The following is a 16875-nucleotide window of genomic DNA, read 5'->3' as shown; positions in this document are numbered from 1 at the left end:
GAAGTTTGCCCAAGTTCATGTCCATTGCATCGGTGATGCCATCCAGCCATCTCATTCTCTGACACCCTCTTCTCCTTCTGCCCTCAATCTTTCCCAGCATCAGGGACTTTTCCAATGAGTCGACTGTTCGTATCAGATGACCAAAATGCTGGAGCTTCAGCATCAGTCCTTCCAGTGAATATTCGGAGTTTATCTCCCTTAAGATTGACTGCTTTTCAACAAATCACAGTAGAAATCAAAAAAGAAATCAAAATATGCAGAGAAATGAGTGAAAATGAAAACATGACAACCCAAAACCTATGGGATTCAGTAAAAGCAGTGCTAAGCGGAAGGTTCATAGCAATACAAGCTTACCTCAAACAAGCAAAAAATCAAATAAATAACCTAACTTTACACCTAGAGCAACTAGAAAAAAGAAGAAATGAAGAACCCCAGGGTTAGTAGAAGGAAAGAAAGTATAAAAATTAGGGAAGAAATAAATGAAAAAGCAACAAAAGAGAGTATGGGGAAAATCAATGAAACTAAAAGCTGGTTCTTTGAGAAGATAAATAAAATAGACAAACCATTAGTCAGACTTATCAACTGCCATGTGACCCAGCAATCCCCCTGCTGGGCATACACACCGAGGAAACCGGAATTGAAAAAGACACGTATACCCCAATGTTCATCACAGCACTTTTTATAATAGCTAGCACATGGCAGCAACCTAGATGTCCATCGCCAGACGAATGGATAGGAAAGTGGTGGTACGTATACAGAATGTACTCAACCATTAAAAAGAATGCATTTAAATCAGTTCTGATGAGGTGGATGAAACTGGAGCCTATTATACAGAGTGAAATCAGAAAGAAAAACACCAATACAGTATAATAACTCATATATAAGGAATTTAGAAAGATGGTAACGATGACCCTATATGCGAGACAGCGAAAGAGGCACAGGTGTAAAAAACAGACTTTTGGACTCTGAGGTGAGGGTGGGATGGTTTGAGAGAACAGCAGTGAAACGTGTATATTACCATATGTGAAATAGATCCCCAGTCCTGGTTTGATGCATGAGACAGGGCGCTCAGGGCTGGTTCACTGGGATGACCCTGAGGGATGGGATGGAGAGAGAGGTGGGAGGGGATTCAGGATGGGGGACACATGTACACCCACAGCTGATTCATGTCAATGTATGGCAAAAATCACTACAATATTTTTTTTTTTTTCCCAGTGGGTTTTGTCATACATTGATATGAATCAGCCATGGATTTACATGTATTCCCAATCCTGATCCCCCCTCCCACCTCCCTCTCCACCCAATTCCTCTGGGTCTTCCCAGTGCACCAGGCCGGAGCACTTGTCTCGTGCATCCCACCTGGGCTGGTGATCTGTTTCACCATAGATAGCATACATGCTGTTCTTTTGAAATATCCCACCCTCACATTCTCCCACAAAGTTCAAAAGTCTGTTCTGTATTTCTGTGTCGGTTTTTCTGTTCTGCATATATTTTTCTGTTCGTTATCACCTTTCTAAATTCCATATACATGTGTCAGTATGCTGTAATGTTCTTTAACTTTCTGGCTTACTTCACTCTGTATAATGGGCTCCAGCTTCATCCATCTCATTAGGACTGGTTCAAATGAATTCTTTCTAATGGCTGAGTAATATTCCATGGTGTATATGTACCACAGCTTCCTTATCCATTCATCTGCTGATGGGTATCTAGGTTGCTTCCATGTCCTGGCTATTATAAACAGTGCTGCAATGAACATTGGGGTGCACGTGTCTCTTTCAGATCTGGTTTCCTCAGTGTGTATGCCCAGAAGTGGGATTGCTGGGTCATATGGCAGTTCTATTTCCAGTTTTTTAAGAAATCTCCACACTGTTTTCCATAGCGGCTGTAATAGTTTGCATTCCCACCAACAGTGTAAGAGGGTTCCCTTTTCTCCACACCCTCTCCAGCATTTATTGCTTGTAGACTTTTGGATAGCAGCCATCCTGACTGGCGTGTAATGGTACCTCATTGTGGTTTTGATTTGCATTTCTCTGATAATGAGTGATGTTGAGCATCTTTTCATGTGTTTGTTAGCCATCTGTATGTCTTCTTTGGAGAAATGTCTGTTTAGTTCTTTGGCCCATTTTTTGATTGGGTCATTTATTTTTCTGGAATTGAGCTTCAGGAGTTGCTTGTATATTTTTGAGATTAATCCTTTGTCTGTTTCTTCATTTGCTATTATTTTCTCCCAATCTGAGGGCTGTCTTTTCACCTTACTTATAGTTTCCTTTGTAGTGCAAAAGCTTTTAAGTTTCATTAGGTCCCATTTGTTTAGTTTTTCTTTTATTTCCAATATTCTGGGAGGTGGGTCATAGAGGATCTTGCTGTGATTTATGTCGGAGAGTGTTTTGCCTATGTTCTCCTCTAGGAGTTTTATAGTTTCTGGTCTTACATTTAGATCTTTAATCCATTTTGAGTTTATTTTTGTGTATGGTGTTAGAAAGTGTTCTAGTTTCATTCTTTTACAAGTGGTTGACCAGTTTTCCCAGCACCACTTGTTAAAGAGGTTGTCTTTTTTCCATTGTATATCCTTGCCTCCTTTGTCAAAGATAAGGTGTCCATAGGTTCGTGGATTTATCTCTGGGCTTTCTATTCTGTTCCATTGATCTATATTTCTGTCTTTGTGCCAGTACCATACTGTCTTCATGACTGTGGCTTTGTAGTAGAGTCTGAAGTCAGGCAGGTTGATTCCTCCAGCTCCATTCTTCTTTCTCAAGATTACTTTGGCTATTCGAGGTTTTTTGTATTTCCATACAAATTGTGAAATTCTTTGGTCTAGTTCTGTGAAAAATACCGTTGGTAGCTTGATAGGGATTGCATTGAATCTATAGACTGCTTTGGGTAGAATAGCCATTTTGACAATATTAATTCTTCCAATCCATGAACACGGTATGTTTCTCCATCTGTTTGTGTCCTCTTTGATTTCTTTCATCAGTGTTTTATAGTTTTCTATGTATAGGTCCTTTGTTTCTTTAGGTAGATATACTCCTAAGTATTTTATTCTTTTTGTTGCAATGGTGAATGATATTGTTTCCTTAATTTCTCTGTTTTTTCATTGTTAGTATATAGGAATGCAAGGGATTTCTGTGTGTTAATTTTATATCCTGCAACTTTACTATATTCATTGATTAGCTCTAGTAATTTTCTGGAAGAGTCTTTAGCCTTTTCTATGTAGAGGATCATGTCATCTGCAAACAGTGAGAGTTTTACTTCTTCTTTTCCTATCTGGATTCCTTTTACTTCTTTTTCTGCTCTGATTGCTGTGGCCAGAACTTCCAACACTATGTTGAATAGTAGTGGTGAGAGTGGGTACCCTTGTCTTGTTCCTGATTTCAGGGGAAATGCTTTCAATTTTTCACCATTGAGGGTGATGCTTGCTGTGGGTTTGTCATATATAGCTTTTATTATGTTGAGGTATGTTCCTTCTATTCCTGCTTTTTGGAGAGTTTTAATCATAAATGAGTGTTGAATTTTGTCAAAGGCTTTCTCTGCATCTATTGAGATAATCATATGGTTTTTATCTTTCAATTTGTTAATGTGGTGTATTACATTGATTGATTTGCAGATATTAAAGAATCCTTGCATTCCTGGGATAAAGCCCACTTGGTCATGGTGTATGATTTTTTTAATATGTTGTTGGATTCTGTTTGCTAGAATTTTGTTAAGGATTTTTGCATCTATGTTCATCAGTGATATTGGCCTGTAGTTTTCTTTTTTTGTGGCATCTTTGTCTGGTTTTGGAATTAGGGTGATGGTGGCCTCATAGAATGAGTTTGGAAGCTTACCTTCTTCTGCAATTTTCTGGAAGAGTTTGAGTAAGATAGGTGTTAGCTCTTCTCTAAATTTTTGGTAGAATTCAGCTGTGAAGCCATCTGGTCCTGGGCTTTTGTTTGCTGGAAGATTTTTGATGACAGTTTCAATTTCCTTGCTTGTGATGGGTCTGTTAAGATCTTCTATTTCTTCCTGGTTCAGTTTTGGAAAGTTATACTTTTCTAAGAATTTGTCCATTTCATCCAAGTTGTCCATTTTATTGGCATAGAGCTGCTGGTAGTAGTCTCTTATGATCCTTTGTATTTCAGTGTTGTCTCTTGTGATCTCTCCATTTTCATTTCTAATTTTGTTAATTTGGTTTTTCTCTCTTTGTTTCTTAATGAGTCTTGCTAATGGTTTGTCAATTTTGTTTATTTTTTCAAAAAAACAGCTTTTAGCTTTGTTGATTTTTGCTATGGTCTCTTTAGTTTCTTTTGCATTTATTTCTGCCCTGATTTTTAAGATTTCTTTCCTTCTGCTAACTCTGGGGTTCTTCATTTCTTCCTTCTCTAATTGCTTTAGGTGTAGAGTTAGGTTATTTAATTGGTTTTTTTCCTGTTTCTTGATGTAAGCCTGTAATGCTATGAACCTTCCCCTTAGCACTGCTTTTACAGTGTCCCATAGGTTTTGGGTTGTTGTGTTTTCATTTTCATTCATTTCTATACATATTTTGATTTCTTTTTTTATTTCTTCTATGATTTGTTGGTTATTCAGAAGCGTGTTATTTAGCCTCCATATGTTTGAAGTTTTAACAATTTTTCCCCTGTAATTGAGATCTAATCTTACTGCACTGTGGTCAGAAAAGATGACTGGAATGATTTCAGTTTTTTTGAATTTTCCAAGACCAGATTTATGGCCCAGGATGTGATCTATTCTGGAGAATGTTCCGTGTGCACTTGAGAAAAAGGTGAAGTTGATTGTTTTGGGGTGAAATGTCCTATAGGTATCAATTAGGTCTAGCTGGTCCATTGTGTCATTTAAGGTTTGTGTTTCCTTGTTAACTTTCTGTTTAGTTGATCTATCCATAGTTGTGAGTGGGGTATTAAAGTCTCCCACTATTATTGTGTTACTATTAATTTCCTCTTTCATACTCATTAGCGTTTGCCGTACATATTGCGGTGCTCCTATGTTGGGTGCATATATATTTATAATTGTTATATCTTCTTTTTTGATTGATCCTTTGATCATTATGTAGTGTCCTTCTTTGTCTCTTTTCACTTCCTTTATTTGAAAGTCTATTTTATCTGATATGAGTATTGCGACTCCTGCTTTCTTTTGGTCTCCGTTTGCATGAAATATTTTTTTCCAGCCTTTCACTTTTAGTCTGTATGTGTCTCTTGTTTTGAGGTGGGTCTCTTGTAGACAGCATATATAGGGGTCTTGTTTTTGTATCCATTCAGCCAATCTTTGTCTTTTGGTTGGGACATTCAACCCATTTACATTTAGGGTAATTATTGATAGGTGTGGTCCCGTTGCCATTTACTTTGTTGTTTTGGGTTCACATTTATACAACCTTTCTGCATTTCCTGTCTAGAGAAGATCCTTTAGCATTTGTTGAAGAGCTGGTTTGGTGGTGCTGAATTCTCTGATCTTTTGCTTATCTGTAAAGCTTTTGAATTCTCCTTCATATCTGAATGAGATCCTTGCTGGATACAGTAATCTAGGTTGTAGGTTATTCTCTTTCATTACTTTCAGTACGTCCTGCCATTCCCTTCTGGCCTGGAGGGTTTCTATTGATAGATCAGCTGTTATCCTTATGGGAATCCCTTTGTGTGTTATTTGTTGTTTTTCCCTTGCTGCTTTTAATATTTGTTCTTTGTGTTTGATCTTTGTTAATTTGATTAATATGTGTCTTGGGGTGTTTCGCCTTGGGTTTATCCTGTTTGGGACTCTCTGGGTTTCTTGGACTTGGGTGGCTATTTCCTTCCCCATTTTAGGGAAGTTTTCAGCTATTATCTCCTCGAGTATTTTCTCATGGCCTTTCTTTTTGTCTTCTTCTTCTGGAACTCCTATGATTCGAATGTTGGGGTGTTTCACAGTGTCCCAGAGGTCCCTGAGGTTGTCCTCATTTCTTTTGATCCTTTTTTCTTTTTTCCTCTCTGCTTCATTTATTTCCACCATTTTATCTTCTACCTCACTTATCCTATCTTCTGCCTCCGTTATTCTACTCTTGGTTCCCTCCAAAGTGTTTTTGATCTCATTCATTGCATTATTCATTTGTAATTGACTCTTTTTTATTTCTTCTAGGTCTTTATTAAACAGTTCTTGAATCTTTTCAATCTTTGTTTCCAGGCTATTTATCTGTAACTCCATTTTGTTTTCAAGATTTTGGATCATTTTTATTATCATTATTCTAAATTCTTTTTCAGGTAGATTCCCTATCTCCTCCTCTTTTGTTTGACTTGGTGGGCATTTTTCATGTTCCTTTACCTGTTGGGTATTTCTTTGCCTTTTCATCTTGTTTAGATTGCTGTATCTGGAGTGGGCTTTCTGTATTCTGGAGGTCTGTGGTTCCTTTTTGTTGTGGAGGATTAACCCAGTGGGTGGGGTTAGATGATTGGCTTGTCAAGGTTTCCTGGTTAGGGAAGCTTGAATCAGTGTTCTGGTGCGTGGAACTTGATTTCTTCTCTTTGGAGAGCAATGGAGTGCCCAGTAATGAGTTTTGAGATGGGTCTATGTGTTAGGTGTGACCTTGGGCAGCCTGTATGTTGATGTTCAGGGCTATGTTCCTGCGTTGCTGGAGAATTTGCGTGGTATGTCTTGCTCTAAAACTTATTGGCTCTTGTGTGGTGGTTGGTTTCAGTGTAGGTATGGAGGCTTTTGGACGGTCACTTATTACTTAAAGTTCCTTGTAGTCAGGAGTTTTCTGGTGTTTTCAGGTTTTGGGCTTAAGTCTCCTGCCTCTGGATTTCAGTTTTATTCTTCCTGTAGTTTCAGGACTTCTCCAACTATACAGCCCTGATAAGAAAACTTCTAGGTTAATGGCTAAAAGATTCTCCCCCGTTAGGGACACCCAGAGAGGTTCACAGAGTCACATGAAGAAGAGGAGAGGGAGGAGGGAGATAGAGATGAACAGGAGGAGAAAAAGGGGGACTCAAGAGGAGAGAGACAGAGCTACGCAGCTGTCTGTTCTCAGAATGTTCTCCGTAGCCCAGTCACCTACAAAGATTCACAGAATTGGATTGGGAAGAGAAGGGGAAAGGAGGAAATAGAGGTGTTCTGAGGTAGAAAACAGAGAGTCAAGATTGGGAGAGAATAATCTTCGGTTTAAAAATAGGGCTTCTCTTTTTTTTTTTTTTTTTTTTTAAGGTTATAGTGTATTGAAAATGAAAATTAAGGAGTAGTAGAGGAGTACTAGAGGACTTTAAAAGAAATAAGAGAAAAAGAAAAATAGAAAATAGAAGAGAAAAAGGAAAGAAAGAAAAAAAAAAGAAAGAAAAAGGAAAAAAAAAAAAGAAAGAAAAAAAAAAATTTTTTTTTCCCCCCCTAATTAAAGAATCGTAAAAGTCTATGGAAATGAAAGTTAAGGAGTAATGGGGGAGTAATAGGGGATTTTAAAGGAAAATAAAAGACAAAAAATAAAAAAGAAAAAAATAAAAAAAATTTAAAAAAAATTAAAAAAGAAAAAAGTAAAATTATATCTAGGAGTTTCTCTGGAGCTGTTGCGGTCAGTGTGGGTTCGGCTCAGTTTCAGATAGCTCCTCGTTCCAGCTTACGCTTCTCGATATCTACAGGCTCCTCCAGTGTAGTCAATGTTTCCTAGAGGGATTTTAATCTGTTGCACCAGTCCCTTCTGAAGCGGTTCCCTTTGTTTATTTGGCTTCTGTTTGCTGGTCTCTTCAGAGCCTCATTTCCGCCCTGACACAGGCGGGCGGAGGTGGACTCTTATTCAGGTAGGTAGTTCCGTAGCTCTGCGGGGAGGGGCTTGCGCTGCCGGGAGGGGCTGTCGCTGTGGGGACGGGCTTGCGCCGCTGGGACGGGCTGGCGCTGCCGGGAGGGGCCGACGCTGCCCTCTCCGTCTGCGCCGCTCAGGCTCCCGGCTGTTCTATATGGAGCGCGCCCCGCGCTGCGCGAGGCTCCAGCCCTCGGGTGTTCCACAAAAGCACGGAACGAAAAGCTGCGCCTGCTCTCTGTGCCTTCCCCGTCAGAGCGGTCCAGGCAGCCAGGGGCTTGGTGGGCGCACTCTCCCCAGGTGTGGCGCGCCCCCTCCCTTCCGCGGACCCAGTCTCAGTTCCGCTGGCGCCAGTCGGGTGCGCGCGCCTTCTGCCCTCCGCGTCCCCAGCCCCAGTCCCCGCCCGCGCCGGTCGGGTGCCTGCGCCCTGTGTCTCGCCGCGACCTTCCCCTCCCCCCTGCCTCCTGCCTCCAGCGGGGCTGGGCCGGTCCGCAGCCTGCATGCTCTTCTCTGGATTTTCTCGGTCTCTTTGTTCTGTGAACGGCCGGCAGTGTGTTCCGGCCGGTTAATTTATTCTCTCTCTTTTGGTCTCCCACAGTTCAAGTTGGCAACTCACAGAAGCTCCCTCCGATTGTCCTCAGGGCACTCAGGCCCGGACCCTACCCCAAGCAATGCCGCCTAAGACTCCCTTCCCGGGACGGATCTCCGTCCTTAGCTCTTTTGTCTCACTTTTTATCTTTTATATTTTGTCCTACCTCCTTTCGAAGACAATGGGCTACTTTTCTGGGCGCCTGATGACCTCAGCTAGCGATCAGAAGTTGTTTTGCGAAGTTTGCTCTGCGTTCAGTTATTCTTTTGATGAATTTGTAGGAGAGAAAGTGGTCTCCCCGTCCTACTCCTCCGCCATCTTGGCTCCTCCCCTCTTTACATTATTTCAAAATCACTACAATATTATAAAGTAATTAGCCTCCATTAAAAAAAAATGATTGGCTGGTTTGATCTCCTTGCTGTCCAAGGGACTTTTAGGAGTCTTCTCCAGCACCACATTTTGAAGGCATCAATTCTTTGGTGTTCTGCCTTCTTTGTGGTCCAGTGTCTCTACTTTTCAAAACACTGTCTAGATTTGTCATGGCTTTCCTTCTAAGAAGCAGACGTCTTCTGATTTCATGGCTGCAATCATCATCCTCAGTGATTTTAGAGCCCGAGAAGGGGAAATCTGTCACTACTTTCACCTTTTCCCTTTCTATTTGCCATGAAGTAATGGAGCCGGATGCCATAATCTTAGTTTTTATAATATTTAGTTTTAAGTCAACTCTTTCACTCTCCTCCACCCTCATCAAGAGGGTCTTTAGTTCCTCTTAGCTTTCTGTCATTAGAATGGTATCACCTGCATATCTGAGATGGTTGATTTTCAGAGTACTTCAGAGTACTGAAGTCTCCTTAAAAACCCCCAAACAAAGTGTTTGGAGAGCTTCCTGGTAGGTGAGCACATGGAGAGTTAGGAAGAGAGCATGTAAGTTCTGAGCCCTTTCCCCATACCTTGCCTCATCTCTTTTGTCTGGCTTTTTCTGAATTATTGCCTTTTACAATAACCTGGTAACCTAGTGAGTAAATAGGTTTCCTGAGTTCTTTGAGTTGCTCTAGCAACTGTCTACAACTATTTAAAATAAAGCAAACCCAAGGAGAGCGTCTTGGGCACTTCTGATTTACATGTTGACTTAAAAAATAGAACCAGAAAATTGAGAGTTGTTTTATTCAGTGGGAAATCTTAGGACTTCAAGCCCAGGAGGCAACATCTCAAGTAGCCCTAAGAAACTGTTCGGAGGAGGTGGGGGATGGAGTTAGGTTGTATAGAAGTTTGCAATAAAGGGGGGCAGGTAATCTGAATATCAAAGATTACTGTTAATTAAGGAAAATCAAATATCTCAAGTTAAGGAATTTAGTTCTCTTCTATGTATGGGAAGATGCAAGGGTCTGGGCTTACTGAAATCACTTCATATGCATCTCAGCTATGTGGGGTCAGCATCCTGCATTTTTACTTTGTCTGTAGAGAGTGGTTGTAGCCTGATAGCCAGTATTCTTCTCCTTCTTGGATTCCCTTAGGGCTTACCTGCTCACATGGGAGGGCCATAGTCACTGATGACTGTGACATCCTTGCTTGTAGACATGGCAGGAGATACTCCATTTCGCATATGTATAGCCAGCTGTTGAGGAATACAGACAACGACTTAGGCTTAGGACTGGCGTCTGAAGTTGTGGTGGAGTTGGGGAGACTAGTATTGTAGGACTGAATCCTTAACCTGTGGGATCTGATGCTGTCTCCAGGCAGATATTGACTAAAATTTGGTTAATTTATCTGAAATCAGGACTTCTGAGAATTGTTTGTTGGTGTGGTAGGAACCTCCTCACCTTACTCATGTTGAAATTGGGCCCAGGAATTAAAAAGAATTCCCTCATTCTTTGATTCCCTTTTGTATCCTCTAAACTGTTGGAATTCTTCATGGTGCTATTATATCCAAGCCAAAATTTCTGAAAAAGACCCTTATTCTGAATGTCTCACTTCATAGTGGATAACACACTATAGTGATCCCAATAAAGTTTCCAAAGGAATTGATCTCGGATGGCCTCGGCTTGCAGCAACTTGAAACAGGTTCCTGGCCATAGACTGAAGTCAGACTAATAGAGTGAGAACACTGACTGAACTGTAGCATTAGACCAGTGGCCGTGACAAGGTCCTGGCCTCTATATCTTTTCAGAAATGAATGCCTGCAAAGATGTAACTGGTGAAACAAGTAAAGTGTTTATTAGAAAGAAAAAAAAAGAGTATGTGTGAATAGGCACACACAGGCAGACTTAAAGGGTTGTGTCCTCATGGTAGTTTGAGCCACTTATATGGGGCATTTCTTCCAGGTTTCCTTTGTCTAGCATCTTGCTTTGCCTGGTTCTGAGTCTGTATTTGGTGTATCTCAGGATCCACCCATATGTGAGGGTACATATCTTAGCCTAGATGGATTCCAGTGATGAAGCCTATGTGTAGATTGACATCACCTACTATGGGGTGCTGTCCCCTCTCTTTTGACCTTCAGGGAGCCTTTCCACTCACATGTAGTCTGGGAGATCTCCTTGACTTCAGGAGTGACATATATGTGGCCTTTTACCTGTTATCTGCATAGAGCTCAGCTTGTTCTCCCTCCTACTGTTGTCTTCATCTTGGATCTGTCCATGGGGGACAAATTCCAGCTGATCAGCCTGCTGCTCATCTATTTCCTGGCTCCAACTCACTCAATAAATAATTATAGAAAAAATGATAGTAAAGTGGCATATTCATATTTTAACAGCAGCCGTCTAGAAAGTGGTTCCGTGAGCAAAGTACTATAAGTTAGAATTTTAGACTGTGAAAGAGAACTTTGGGCTGGTGGCCCTCAAATTACCTCCCATTGCTTTGTTCCATCAATAACTTGGAATTTAATCCAATAGATTTTTTTTCCTCTGAGTTAAATAAATTTTGATAACATTTATTTATAAGCAGGCTAAATCCTGAAGAATATAACATCAGTTTCCTAATAAATGTGAGACTTGGAAGTGGAAGTGAAACAATGGTAAAGAGACAGAAAGGGGAGAAAGAAAACAGAATTTCAACATCTTCCTCACTAAGCAACCTTTTCTTTTGGAAATAACTTGTGGTGATGCTCAGATAATGTGTATGGGCATGAAGATTAGTTTTCTTTAAAATAAATGTAAAGTTAAGCCTCATATTTTTGGTAATATTATTTTTACTTGTGGCCTTCAGATAAAACAACACTTTGCAGTTGTAGTTATTCTTCATTTGAACAAGAAGAACAAGAATTATTATTTAGAAGACTTTTCAGTAATCCATAATGAAAGTATTCAGTTTCCTAAGGTTGTTTTTATTCCCTCATCTCACCAGAAGACAAAATCCTTATTTAGTCTTTTCAAATTTCCTGGTAGGAGATTTAAAGCTTTAGGTGAGCAAGTCAATACTTTCTTTTGAACATCTTGCTGATAATTCTTCCTTTATGAGACACATGATTAGTCCTGAATTTGAACAAAAAGGCTCATCAAACACATCTCTGGGTTTCTTTCTTTGCAGCACTGAAGTTTTATGTAACATTGGTGTAGTAAAGCTTTTTCTTCTTCATAAGTCACTTGGATTTAACATAACTCCTTTGGACTCTTTTAGTTTACTATTATAACAAATGGTAGTTTTCTGATTAAAAAAATGAATTTTATTCTAATGCTTTAACTTAAATCATTCCACTTATGGGCCTTTCTCAAATTTTCTAGGAGAAATTAATTGATGAGTCACTAAAATCAAAATGCCTAAGCGCATTTTATTTAGGCTGAATGAATTTTTGAATGCAAATGAAACAAACATTTTTGATATATAAAATGTCCTATCTCAATTAGTTAGTTTTATTTAATATCTTAATTGTTAGTGGAGAGATATGGATAATACTGATTAGTAGAATGTGATTAGGTTGATTCCAAAGAATTTCTCTTCAGGATATGGCATAGGCTTTTGTTTTTTAATAAATAAAAATTATATACTATGCATACACAGCACTACACATATATTACATAACTTCATTTGTTTCTTCAGAAAACATTGACACTTCTTCCAGGTCTCATCATATTCTTCTTTTTTTAGCTGCCACCGCTTCAGCAAATTTTAGTGAACCTTGGGGGTCAGTCAGGATCATGAGCTTTCTCCTCAGTGAGCTTCCTTCTTTTTGTATGCTCCATTGTAGGTGTGAAATGTCTGGTATGCTATTGAGACAGTGTTTGCTGGAGGAAGGCATTAAGAGGACATGACTGCTGGTTGACCCCCAAGCAAGACCCAGGCAATCGGAGACTCTTTACCCCCATTCTGCCCACCACTCCCATATTGTTGTTCAGTCACTCAGTCGTGTATGACTCTTTGTGACCCCATGGACCTCAGCACACCAGGCATTCCTGTCCTTCACCATGTCCCAAAGTTTGCTCAGACTCATGTCCATTCAGTCGGTGATGCCATCCAACCATCTCATCCTCTGTCGTCCCCTTCTCCTCCTGCCCTCAATCTTTCCCAGCATCAGGGTCTTTTCCAATGAGTCAGCTCTTTGCATCAGGTGCCCACAGCATTGGAACTTCAGCATCAGTCCTTCCAATGAATATTCAGGACTGATTTCCTTTAGGATGGACTGGTTCGATCTCCTTGCTGTCCAAGGGACTCTCAAGAGTCTTCTCCAACACCACAGTTCAAAAGCATGAATTCTTCAGCACTCAGCTTTCTTTATGGTCCAACTCTGACATCTGTACATGACTGCTGGAAAAACGATAGCTTTGACTGTATGGACCTTTGTTGGCAAAGTAATGTCTTGGCTTTTTAATATGCTGTCTAGGTTTTTCATAGCTTTTCTTCCAAGGAACAAGCCTCTTTTAATTTTATGGCTGCAGTTACCATCTGCAGTGATTTTAGAGCTCAAGAAAATAAAGTCTGTCACTGTTTTCATCATTTCCCCATCTATTTGCCATGAAGTGATGGGACCAGATGCCATGATCTTAGTTTTTGGAATGTTGGGTTTTAAGCCAGTTTTTTCACTTTCCCTTTTCACTTTCATCAAGAGGCTCTTTAGTTCCTCTTCGCTTTCTGCCATAAACATGGTATTATCTGCATATCTGAGGTTATTGATGTTTTTCCCGGTAATCTTGATTCCAGCTTGTACTGGAATCCAGCCCAGCATTTCTCATGATGTACTCTGTGTGTAAGTTAAATAAACAGGGTGATAATAAACAGCCTTGATGTACAGATCAAATGGGCTTCCCAGGTGGCACTTGTGGTAAAGAACCCACGTGCCAGTGAAGGAGACATGAGAGACACAGGTTCGATCCTTGGGTCAGGAAGATCCCTTGGAGGCAGGCACAGTAAGCCACTCCAGTGTTCTGGCCTGGAGAATTCCATGGACAGAGGAGCCTAGCGGCCTCGGTGCATAGGTCGCAAAGAGTCAGACAAGACTAAAGTGATTCAGAATCATTCCCATAGCTAGAGCTATTTCAAGGATGCAACTTTTAACTAATATTGTGGTGTTGGGACCATCTGGACTCTATACTCGATTGAACCCTGTTAAGAGCTTTATATAAACTTAAGATTCTGGTGGTTGAATATAGAGATCTACTCATCTTGTGGCTGCCCAAGACAAGCATATGTAATTTCCCTTGCTTATTAAAGCTGCCACCTACCAATTGGAAATGGTCTGCCTCTTCAGTCCTTCCTTGCCCTCTGTGTATGAGGACCAATTTCAGATTTCACCTGGGGGATCTCCTGAGTTTGCTAAACAACAGTATTTTTCCAGTGTTTTCACTTAAATAGATTGTAAATAAATATGGAACTATCCCTCCTGGAGAATCTGAGACAAATCTTTTTTGACTGCTGGCTAATGTCAATGATAACAGTTCATTAAATTAAAATGTTGTATAATTTTAGAGAGTACCTGATGAAGACAACATAATTAAAAAAACAAAAGATATTAAAAGTTTACTATAGAAGCATGAAGAAATTAAGGCTCAATTCTTATTTGTTTCATTAACACCTCCATGAAGAAGGTCTCTGAAGAAAGGGTATTCAGTTTTTTTTTTTTTAATGTTATTAAATTTCATTTTCTTGTCTAGAAGTCTTTGATATTAACAGAGACTTCCCTCTTCTATGATCAATTCATAAAAGCTACTGACAATTTTCTTAAGTTTTACTATATTGAAATATAATTGATTTATAGTATTATTTTCATTTCAAGATAACAATTCAGAATTTTTTTATAGATTATGCGCCAGTTAACGTTATATAGCAATGGCTGTGAGTCCTGTGCTGTACAATGTATCCTTGTGGCTTGTTTATTTTATAACAGCTTGTACCTCAGTTTCCTACCCCTTTCTTGCTCCTCTCCACTTCTCTCTCCCCGCTAGTTTATTCTCTGTGAGTCTGTTTTGCTATATATCTTTGTATTATTTTGCATTATTCATTTGTATTATTTTTAAGATTCCACATATAAATGATAAAATACAGTATTTGGATTTATCTGACTTATTTGACTAAGCATACTACCTTCTAGGTCCATCCATGTTGTTGCAAATGCTTTTTTATTGCACAGTAATATTACATGGTGTGTGTATATATGTGTGTGTACACACACACACAGTCCCATCTATTTTATCCATTCATTTCCTGTTGACAGACACTTGGGTTGGTGATTTTCTTTTATATTGTTTAAGATGAAGTTTCTCATGGAAGACAATTTCAGTGTACTGCTTATTAATAATTTTAATGTTTAGAAAGTATTTCTATTTACAGAAAAATTGTGATAATAATAAGGAGAGTTGTATTATATTACACACTCAACTTTCCTGATTATAACATTATTTTCATATGGTGCATGTTACAATTAATGAATATGTATCAATACATCATTATTTAAGTTCATATCTTACTTAGATTTCCTTATTTTTTACCTAATGTCCTTTTGCTTTTCAGTGTCTTCTAAGATACAATATTAAATTTGTGTGTATTAAATACAATATTAAAAATGTGACTTCACATTCACATTCATTCATTAAATTTAGTTATCATATCTCTATTCTCTTTTCAACTTTTAGTTTATTTTATACTTTCTTTGACTCTCTTTTTTAAATAACCTTGAGAGTTTAGATGAGTACTAGCTGGTATTGAATATTCTGTAGAATGTCCTTCAATTTGAGTTTATCTGTTTTTCTCATCATTATACTGAGGTTTATGTGTTCTTTGGAGGAGACCACAGAGCTAAAGTTACATTATCATCACTTTATGTCAACAGTACATATTGTTCACATGACTTATCACTGTTGATTTTAACCTTGATCAACAAGAATTAATGTTTGCCAAGTTTCTCTACTTTAAGGTCACTACCTACTTATCCTCCCTTTCCCTGTTAACACTCCTTGGAAAGAAATCACTCAGTATAGCACCCACGTTAAGAGTGGGAATTTGTACTGTACCTTTCTGAGAACAGAACAGGTACATACATTATTTGGAATTCTTCTACACTACTTATGGATTCAATCAATTATTTCTATAAGTATGGAATTATGCATATTGTTTTATATATTTTGGTTATATATTGACACTATTTAATTTAGTAGCTCAAAATGTTCCAGCTTTGGCCATTGGGTGTGCTCTTGAGTATAACCTTGCTAGCATGATGTAGTGGAGAAGGCCATGGCAACCCACTCCAGTACTCTTGCCTGGAAAATCCCATGGACAGAGGAGCCTGGTGGGCTGCAGTCCATGGGGTCATGAAGAGTCGGACACGACTGAGCAACTTCACTTTTACTTTTCACATTCATGCATTGGAGAAGGAAATGGCAACCCACTCCAGTGTTCTTGCCTGGAGAATCCCAGGGACGGGGGAGCCTGGTGGGCTGCCATCTATGGGGTCTCACAGAGTCGGACACGACTGAAGTGACTTAGCAGCAGCATGATGTAGAATGAGTGCAATTGTAAGGAAGTTTGAACGTTCTTTGACATTGTCCTTCTTTGGGATTGGAATGAAAATTGACCTTTTCCAGTCCTGTGGCCACTGCTGAGATTTCCAAATTTGCTGATGTATTACATGCAGCACTTTAACACCATCATCTTTTAGGATTTTAAATAGTCAGCTGAAATTCCATCACCTCCACTAGCTTTATTTGTAGTAATGCTTCCTAAGGCCCACTTGACCTCACACTCCAGAATGCCCAGCTGTAGGTGAGTGACTGTACTTTTGTGGTTATCTGAGTCCTTAAGACCTTTCTTGTGTAGTTCTTGTATTTTTGTCACTTCTTCTTAATCTTTTCTGCTTCTGTTATTAATAGGTCCTTATTGTTTCTATCCTTTATCCTTCCCATCCTTGCATGAAATGTCCCCTTGATAAATCCAGTTTTCTCGAGGAGATCTCTAGTCTTTCCCATTCTATCGTTTTCCTCTCTTTCTTTGCATTGTTCATTTAAGAAGGCTTTCTTATCTCTCCTTGCTCTTCTTTGGAACTCTACATTCAGAGTTATATGATAGGAGATGCCATACTTTCATCTCTTAGATCTATAATGTGGCTCTAATCTCATCTACTCCT

Source organism: Dama dama, chromosome 3 (genome assembly GCF_033118175.1).
Source record: "Dama dama isolate Ldn47 chromosome 3, ASM3311817v1, whole genome shotgun sequence".
In the NCBI taxonomy this organism is placed as follows: domain Eukaryota; kingdom Metazoa; phylum Chordata; class Mammalia; order Artiodactyla; family Cervidae; genus Dama; species Dama dama.
The sequence above is the reverse complement of the archived record's forward strand: the minus strand, read 5'-3'. Positions refer to the sequence as shown.